Below are 8,881 nucleotides of genomic sequence, written 5' to 3'. Positions count from 1 at the left end.
GCTCATTGCTTTGGCCACCAGATGCAGCTAGCTGGTTACACACCGCTTCAGAAGTGATGGGGATTTTGGTCTGCCTCGTGCCGTGGGGAATTTTCAGGCAAAAAGTGGTTTCCTCATAAACCAGAAGCGAATGCATTTAAAGGCATTGTGCTCAGGCACATTTCTAACGTGATGTGTGAGCTCCCAGTGGCAGAAAATCCCCCTGACACTGCGCTCGTGAGGTGGCTGGGGCACAGATGAAACTGGGGAGAGAGAAAGGACGGGAAAGTGGCACCAGTTAGATAAAATCGAATTAAAATTGAGAGAAAGAGAGAGAGAAGGTGGGAGAGTCATGCTTTTTACAGCCAGTGAGACATGAAAATTTGTGCCTTTTGTCACCAAAAATTTGAGCTTTTATTTTCCAGCCTCGTTATCTGGTCTTAATTACAGCCTTTTTGGAAAAGCCATGCACCAGGGCAGCCCGAAAAGGGAACAGCACCGCCAAAAAAAGAGCAAGCACCCGCTTTATAAAGCGGCTTCCCACGTTAGTCGATTAAAATATGCTCACAGGAACGCCGGGACCCACATGTTCCCACCCGTGCAGGCGATGAGAAAGCTTCGCCCCCTTCATCACCGCGGGCATCGACAAGAGGAGGCAGTAATTTATGGCCGGCGGGGCTGCTCAATGCGCTGCTCCTCCCGTGGGGCTGCCAGGGCTCGGCCCCACCGGCGACGGGCTCGGCCCCGGCGTTCCCACCACCACACAAAGGCTGCAGGTGCCCAGGGGACACAGTGCTGTCACGGGTGGCTCGGAGATGAGCCCGGCATACGCAGCGAGGATGTTCGTCCTCCTCCCATCCCTTTTCTGCATCCCCGGTTGTCCTGCCTCTCCTCCTGCTGCTTGCTTCCCAGTTTTTCCACTTTTACACCTAAATATTGCTTTGGGTTTGCTGAGTTTCCCCCCACACAGGACAAGGCTCAGGGTGACGGCCAACCCCAAAACGGCTGGAGGTGGCTGGGGAAAGATGGGGGATGCTCCAAGACGCACAGTGGGACCTTGCAGCGGGGGTCCAGCCGTCACCTTCAGATTCATCCCCCCTTGCACACGTTCATTTTCCCCTGCTCCCGGAGCTATTCTGAGACGCCCCAGTGACCTTTCCGGGGAACAATTTACTATTGTGTTTGGGTGAAGCCCGGCCTCTATTTTTACACTCTGTTTTGCTGATGCGGGCGAAGGGAGCGAGACGGGAATCCAGCAGGAAATGGGAGGGAGCGTCTGGAGCGCAGGGAAATCTGCTCGGGCCCTTTGAAGTGCCGGGACCAGGGTTAGGGCCGAGCCGGGGCGGCGAGACCCCAAGAGGGTTTTGCTCCCCTCCCTCCGTCCGGCCCCGCACGGCGTTGGGAGCAGTGGCAGCGCTACGGGAGATGGGAGCAGGCCGCGCCACGGAGGGGTTTTGGCAGAAAGAGGCCGGAGAAGTGGCGGTGGGCTGACAGCGTGTGAGCGGTGGAAAGCGAAAGGAGCATGGCATCGCCTCGCGAGGTGGCTGCTGGAACAATGGGAGGAGGTGGCTTCCAGACGGGCCGGCGAGAGGCGCGGGGATTTGCCGGGAAGGCCACGGCAGAGGCACGAGGCACGGGGACGGGGCTGCCGGTGCTGAGCATCCCTGATGGTGCTGTGTGAGACGCGGAGGCGACGAGGCCTCGTGCATGGTGCAGCCGAGCTGGGAGCCACCAAAACGCAGCACCCTGAGGCGGGCTGGGCGCCTGGGGGCCCCAAAACTGCCCCGGCTGCCCCGTGTCAGGGGCGCAGAGGGGCTGGGGGGCACCAAGCTGCTCGGGGCTGGCCTGAAGGCCCCCGAAACCAGATCTAGAGCCTCTGTGATTAACCAGAGGGAGCCGCCAAGCCCTCCCCACGTCCCACCACGCGAGCACGGGGACGGACCCGGCCGCCCGCCGGCAGGGGGCGCTGCGGGGCCGGCACGGGGCTGCCGGGCTCCTCCTGCGGGCTGCCCCCCCCCGGCCCCTGCCCCTTCCCCTTTGCCATTGCCGCCGTCTTTCCCCCTTTTCTTTTCCCTTTTTTTTTCCCTTGTTTTTTTCCCCTATTTTCCCTTTCCCCATTTCCCCATTATTTTCCCATTTCCTATATGTCCTCATCCCTTTCCCCCATTTTCCATTTTCCCTATTATCCCCTTTAACTTTTTCCTATTTACCCTATTTTCCCTTTTCCCTTTTACCTATTTACCTTATTTTCCCTTGTTCTTATTTTCCCTTTTCCCTATTTACCTTATTTTCCATTTTTCTTTTTCCCTTTTCCATGTTTTCCCTTTTCCCTTTTCCCTATTTAACATATTTTCCCTTTTTCCTATTTCCACTGTTCTCCCTTTTTCCTGTTTCCCCTATTCTCCTCTTTCCCATTTCCATTCCCTTTTTCCCTTCCTTTTTCCCCCCACATTTTCCCTTCCCTTCCATTCCCTTTTCCTTTCCCTTTTCCTTTCCCTTTTCCCTTCCCTTTCCCTTTTCCATTTTCCCTTCCCTTTTCCCTTCCCTATTCTCTCTTCCCTTCCCTTTCCCTCCTCTCCTCTCCACTGTGCTTTTGGCAGCACCCTGGGAAGGCTTGTCGTGCTTCCAGGTGGAAGCTGCAGTGGCTCTGTCAATGCCCTGCTATTAACCCACTTTAATTAATCGCCCTCCCAGCCGTGGAAATGGCCTCTTCTCCTCCATCCCAGGCGAAGGCATCTCCCAGGAGCCTTCACCTTTTGTCCCTGAGCCTTTCTGGGGCTGCGTTAGAGGGCAGGGCTGTTCCCAGCACCGGGAGCAGGAGGTGACGTGGTTTTCCCCATCTCCACTACCTGCACCTGTTTGCTTGGGTCGCAGCCAGAAAACTGACTTCATATGTTTGATTTTTATTTTTTTTTTTTTGCTTGATTTTGCAGCCAGCCAAATGCTCCTGCCTGCTGCAGAACCTAGGGTGGATCAGCCGGGCCAAATCCTGCCCCTGTGTTATGGTAATCGCGGCTTGCCACCCAGCAGATGCGGGCTGCTGAAATAATAAGGCTGTTCAGCAGACACGGAGGAGGAGAGGGGAGCTTTTGTCTGGCACTTGCCGGGGTTGGAGTACACTTGTCGAGCAACAACTGGAGCTCGTTGAAAAGAAGTGGAGGTTATTAGATGCGTTTCGCTCGCTGCCGATGGCCCCGTTATTTTTTCCCTTCGGATGCCAGGAGGAGGCTCTGGTGGTGGGAAGGAGGAGGAGAGAGATGCCACCTGAAAACGTGCTTCTTTTGAAGATAATGAGGGAAATAAATTGGGCTGGTGGCAGCTGGCAGGGCTCTGGCAGCTCGGACCCCATGTTTCAAGGATGCTCTATCTTCCCCAGGGTAACTGGGGACAGGAAAATGATCGGATGGGTTGTGTGTCTGTCCATCCATCCCACTATCTGCCCCACTATCTCCCTCTCTGTCTCGATGCACATCTCTCCAGCCCCCTCCCTCTGGTCTGAAAAAAAGGCAGCGATCCCCTTCAGAAGCCAGGAATAAAACAAATATCTTCTCTCCCCAATTCAGGTAGCTCCTCATAAATCTTCCCAGCTTCAGCCCGGTCTCCTAGGACTCCTGGGGCAGTCGGAAACCTATTTAATCAGCCTGGACGATCAGCGCGGTTTGTCGCTCTCCGATTGCCGAAAGGCCCTTTGAACCCTTTGTGTCCTTATTGAATTATCCCCGCATCCCCTGACGATTTAACCAGGCTGGCCTATTCTGCACGCTGCCTCCCGGGTTAATAACCCACCGAAGTCTCACTGCAAGCGCAGAGGGACGGGGAGCATCGCTGCCCCTCTGCCAAGCCGCTTATCGCCGCATCTTCCCATGCCTCCTGGCTGGGCGCTCCCACGCGCTGCACATCTCCATGAAAAGACACAAAATGGCACGGCCAGCAAGGAGGGCTTGGAGCCAGCACGAAGGGCATCCTGGGGAAAGGCCTGCCTGGTGCCGGGAGAAGAAAAGTAAAGCTTCTGGGGACCCTCAAAGGGAGCTGCGGTGGGAAAAATCACAAGTCCCCTTGGGTGCAGGGATCATCTTTAGCACATTTAAGTGCATTGTCATTTTTAGCTGAAAAGGACCCGGACATCCTGGGTAGCCAGGTGGTATCTCTGCTGAGGGATGCTGGCTTCTGGCAGAGGTTTCCTGTGCTGGCCCAGCCCTTGGGAGCGTGGGGCTCAGTGCTGCTCAGGATCTGGCCTCCTGGAAGCAAACTGAGCTCTGTCCAAATCCAGGAGCACTCCTTCCACCAGCTTGGACTGGTTCTCAACCAGAGAAATGCTGAAGTGTCCCCTTCAACAGACAGGTCTCTCTCTTAGGCTGCACTGAAGATTTGCTGGGGATGGTTTCTGCCTGCCCCAGTGTCCCCAGCAGCCTCCCAGCCACCGATCGTGGTGAGGAGCAGCCAGACCTTCACCTCGTCTCCTCCCAGCTCTGGCCACGGGGGCCGGTGATCTCCTTCCGAAGGGTGCTGCTCGCCAGGCACCACAACTTAGTATGGACCACCATCAAAACAGGAGAAGCAACCTAATCTACGAGTGCATTAGGGTGTCAGAAAACAATAATCCAAGAAGGAAACACATTATCTGGCCTTGTTACTTTACAAAGTAATTTAAATTAATTTTTCCCTAGAGTGGTTAGGGAGCACCGCAACTTGCCCTTGTCTATTCTCTCCGGCTAATGAAGCTTTACCAGAGACTGCTCGTGAATTCCTATTAAGACCTCATCTTAGAGGTTACAGGGCAAAGCAATTTCTGCTCCCGGGAAAGATGCCTATGAATTCGTAATTGTAAGTCCGTGTTTGATAGGGATTAGCATCTGAAAGGGGTAGAGTGGTGGGTAGCAGAGAAAACATTATTTCAATTAGCAGAAGAAAAGCAACTTAACATCTGATTATAGTTTACACTTCTAATTTTCTCCCAGTCTGGCATCTGGGATAATTATTTCCTGAAGCCATCCGCACCCACCAAGCCAGCCAACTCTTTCCTTCTTCTCCTCGTGGTTATCTTGGTTGCGAGTGACATGGGAATGGCTGAGGAGTTGGGTCTTTTCTTTCTGCTCTTCTCCCAGTCAATGGCCGGACTCCCGGAATTTGGGGATGGAGGGGAGGCCCCTGTGCAAGCCAGGCTGAAAGGAGATGTGGTGTTCCTCTTCACACTGAGGAGGTGCAGGACACGGAGGATGGGGCTTTGCTCAATGGCCAGGCTCACGGGCAGGGTGGTGGCCAGCAGCATGGCGTGGGGCTGGGGCCTGGCACTCCTGGCTGCAAAACCACGCGACTTGGAAAGCTTATGGGGAGCCCTGGGGAGGGAGCGCAGGTTCACACCCTTCCCTCTTCATCTGGCAAATAAAGAGGGAAGGTGTCCTTTGAGGGATACATTTCTGCACTCAGAAAATGCCTCTGATCATCCAGTTTCTCCCCAGCTTACAAAGGCAGGTGCCAGTTGGTCTGCGGGACCTGGCCCTTGCAATAACCCATGGTCCTGCTCCTTTTTTCTGGCCGATTGGCCTCCTGTTTCCTAATGATGATGCAATCAGCTTTCAGGTGGGAGATTCCTCATGAGGAGGCTTGTTGTTATTTAAGGAAGATCATGAAATCCATCCTTAATGAAAGGACAGGAGAAAACCCTTCCACCAAGTTACACTGGAGGCCGAGATTATCATTTTTATGGGTTTCCAATCTTTCCTGCCTCATGCCTTATCAGCCAATGCAGCTGGAGGCTTCAAAAACCCTCCCAGCTTGCTGCTGATTTTATGGGACGAAGATTAGAGATGATCAGATAGTGAATTATTCATTCCACTTGATATCGCTGGGCAGGAGGGAATATCCAAGCACGACCCAGCTCCCTTCTCCCTCCCTGAGCACCTCGTGGCGGGATCCCGGCTATCTGCCGCCCCGGCAGCGCGGCAGCCGCGCTCTGAAATTATCAGGGGTGCACAAAGACGAGGGGGAATCGATAATGTGGGCCCTTCCAGCAGCAGTGTGGGAGACCAGAGGCACGGTGGGGTGGATCGGGCGGTTGTTTTCTTAGCCTAATGTCTCCAGCTTGAAGGGATGAGGTTACTGGGGATGTGTTTTCAGCAGGCACTGAGCCTCCTTTACTCTGTGGGTCCAGGAGCTCTCAGAGGGCAAATCCTGGCAGCTGCGTGCAAACGGGCAGCTGGGGAGAGGAGGGAGCCAGATTTGTATTGGATATAAGGGAGAAATTTTTCGTGATGGGGGTGGCGAGGCACTGGAACAGCTGCTCAGAGAAGCTGCGGATGCCCCATCACTAGAAGTGTTCAAAGCTGGGTTGGATGGGGCTTGGAGCAACCTGGTCTGGTGGGAGACATCCCTGCCCATGGCAGCGGGGAGGAGTGGGTGGGCTTTAAGGGCAGACATCGGGGTCTGCCTGGCTCTGCTTGCACAAGCTGGCCACCAGGTTGGTCCGCCACCGAGTAACCGGCCGATGAAATAGCTCACTCATTGCGGGAGGCGAGTCCTGCCGACAGCGCCTTGCCTGACCCTGCCCAGGAGGCCAGGGAGCACAGAAGGAGGGGGGGAAATCCACAAAACCCCCCTGCAAGGGTAGGTCTCGCCCCCCCCCCCCCGATTGAAGGCTTGCACTTGGAGCCATGCCGTCTGCAGCGGGGTTTGCACCAGGTGCTGCACCTGAGATCTGGAAGTCAGTGGCGATGGGAAATGGGCGAGTTCTGGGGCAGGCTGGGAATATTTTTTGATGGAAAATGTCAAAAAATTACCAAACAATTAAAAAATTTGGGGTTTGTTTGTTTGCTTGTTTTCCTTTTCTTTTTGGAGCAACCACTTAAACATAAATTCATCGTTTTGTTTTTTAAAGGAAAAAAGGGGTCTTTTCTAAAGAAAAGGGGCTGTTCAGGCTTGCTCTTACCTATTTTGTTTCTTAATTTGTTTGTCTCTTTCTGATGAAGTGGGAGGAGATGGGGAGGATGAAGGAGGGAAGGAAGGAGGGAGGGAGGAAGGAAGTGAAGGAGAAAGACAAATAACCTCCATCCAAACACGGAGCCCCACGAACGTTTTTGAAGAGGAACTGGCATCTGCGCTCTGAGCCATATCACCCAGGAACACATTTTAGGCTCAGGAATGCGCTCAGAGCAAATGTTAATTTTGGCTTAAAAAAAAAGACGTTATTTCTTTGGGGGAAAAAAAAAAAAAGTCAAATTTTGGAGGAGATCAGCATAAATCCCGAAATACCAAGACCTGGCTTTGCAGGAGGCTTGTTGTATGGGCAGCGGCTCACAGGAGGCCCTCGGAGAGAGCTGGGCTGGGGCTGGCTCCAGCCAGGCTTTGGCTGAGCACTGCTGAAGGGATTGCTCCTTCTGTGCCTCAGTTTCCCCCATCTGTAAAATGGGCCCATAGGGGTTTGACCAACCACATCTATGTGCTGCTGAGAGCATAAATGCGAGGGCTGGTGAGATTCCCAAAGCGCTGCCGTGGGAACTTGCAGCTCCTTGTCTCTGCACATCGTGTGCTTCCGCTGCCAGAATCATACAGGGACAAAGCAGGAGGAAAATTATTTGCTGAGATTTCTGACTTGGCCCCTGCACTAAGCCCACCGCCACTAAAGCTGCTGGCAGTTTCTCATCCCCCCGGGGCAGACTCAGCGATATGCAACCCTGCAGGTGCCACGGTGCTTTGAGCCACAATCGTGCACCTCTGGCCACAACAGTGCATACCTCCCTAATGGCTGCCATGCGTTAAGCAGATGCCTTGGAGCACAGGTAAGCTTTGAGATAAGCAGAGGAATGATTCCCTGGCCTCACGACCAAGGACAGAACAAGAACACTTCCTTAAGTTTCTTATAAATGGGGGAACGCGTGACGGTAAAGTGGTTTTTGCTCCTAAGGAGGGAGCTGATAGCAAGACCCCTGCCTAGCAGCCCTGCCTTCATCTCCTGGCCTGCCATGCCCCCCAGCCTAGGAGACATCCCTACCCTTGGAAAATCCCTCTGCAATCCCTGGGGCTGGGCTGGGCAGGGATGATGAGAAGATGTCGCAGAGTAAGGGTGGAGGAGGGATAGGGAAACCCCACCAGCTCTGCTGTGACTGCAGGGTGGGTAGCAATTAGCAGGGGGTGTCTCAGGCACTGAATTTTCTAAAGGCAGCGGCAGGACTGGGTGCTCTAGGGCTTCTGCTGGTAAGAGCTTCTGCTCCAGACAGAAGCCTGGAGAAGCCCATTTTTTTTTTTTTTTTTTTTCCCCCAGGGTTTTGCTAAGAGACAAGCGACAAGCAGTCAGCAGTGATCACAATCTCTGCACGTTTCCCCGGAATGGGAGACACACCAGCAAGTCCTTGGGAAACCAAAGTTCACTCTCATTATTATTTCTTCGTAAGCCAACTCATCCCTTTTGATTCACAGCAGGATTGCTTTCACGGGACCTCGCTATGGGCAGGTACCGGTTATCCCACGTCCTTCCCAGGTGCGCAGGGACAGTCCCCGCCTCGGAGAGTCCATCCCTTGCTTGTTGCAAGAAAAGTCAGCAGGGTGAGGAGGAGGCTTACCCGCGCTGCGCGTGGGGATCAGGGCATGGCAAGGTGCCCAAAGGAACGGTGAGAGAGCTGGGAGCTGGCCTGCGAGCCAGCTCCAGCCCATTTCCAGCATAAATAACGTTGGTTTTAGGTCCAGGGGGAGGAGGAGGAATGGAGAGGGGAAATCCTGCACGGGGAGGCGTGCAGGCACGGAGCGGGATGCTCACACCCTGCTCGTGGGAGGGCTGGGAGATGCGGCGAGAGGAACGACGACGACACCGCTGGCTCCCAGTTCCAAAATTCCCTTGGGGTGTAACCGAGGTTGAGCAGCCACGAAGCCAAGCAGCTTCAGCTCTTCCTGCAGGCTGACCTGTCAGCTG

Source organism: Anser anser (assembly GCF_964211835.1).
Source record: "Anser anser genome assembly, chromosome: 8".
In the NCBI taxonomy this organism is placed as follows: Eukaryota; Metazoa; Chordata; class Aves; order Anseriformes; family Anatidae; genus Anser; species Anser anser.
This window is presented reverse-complemented; position numbering follows the sequence as displayed.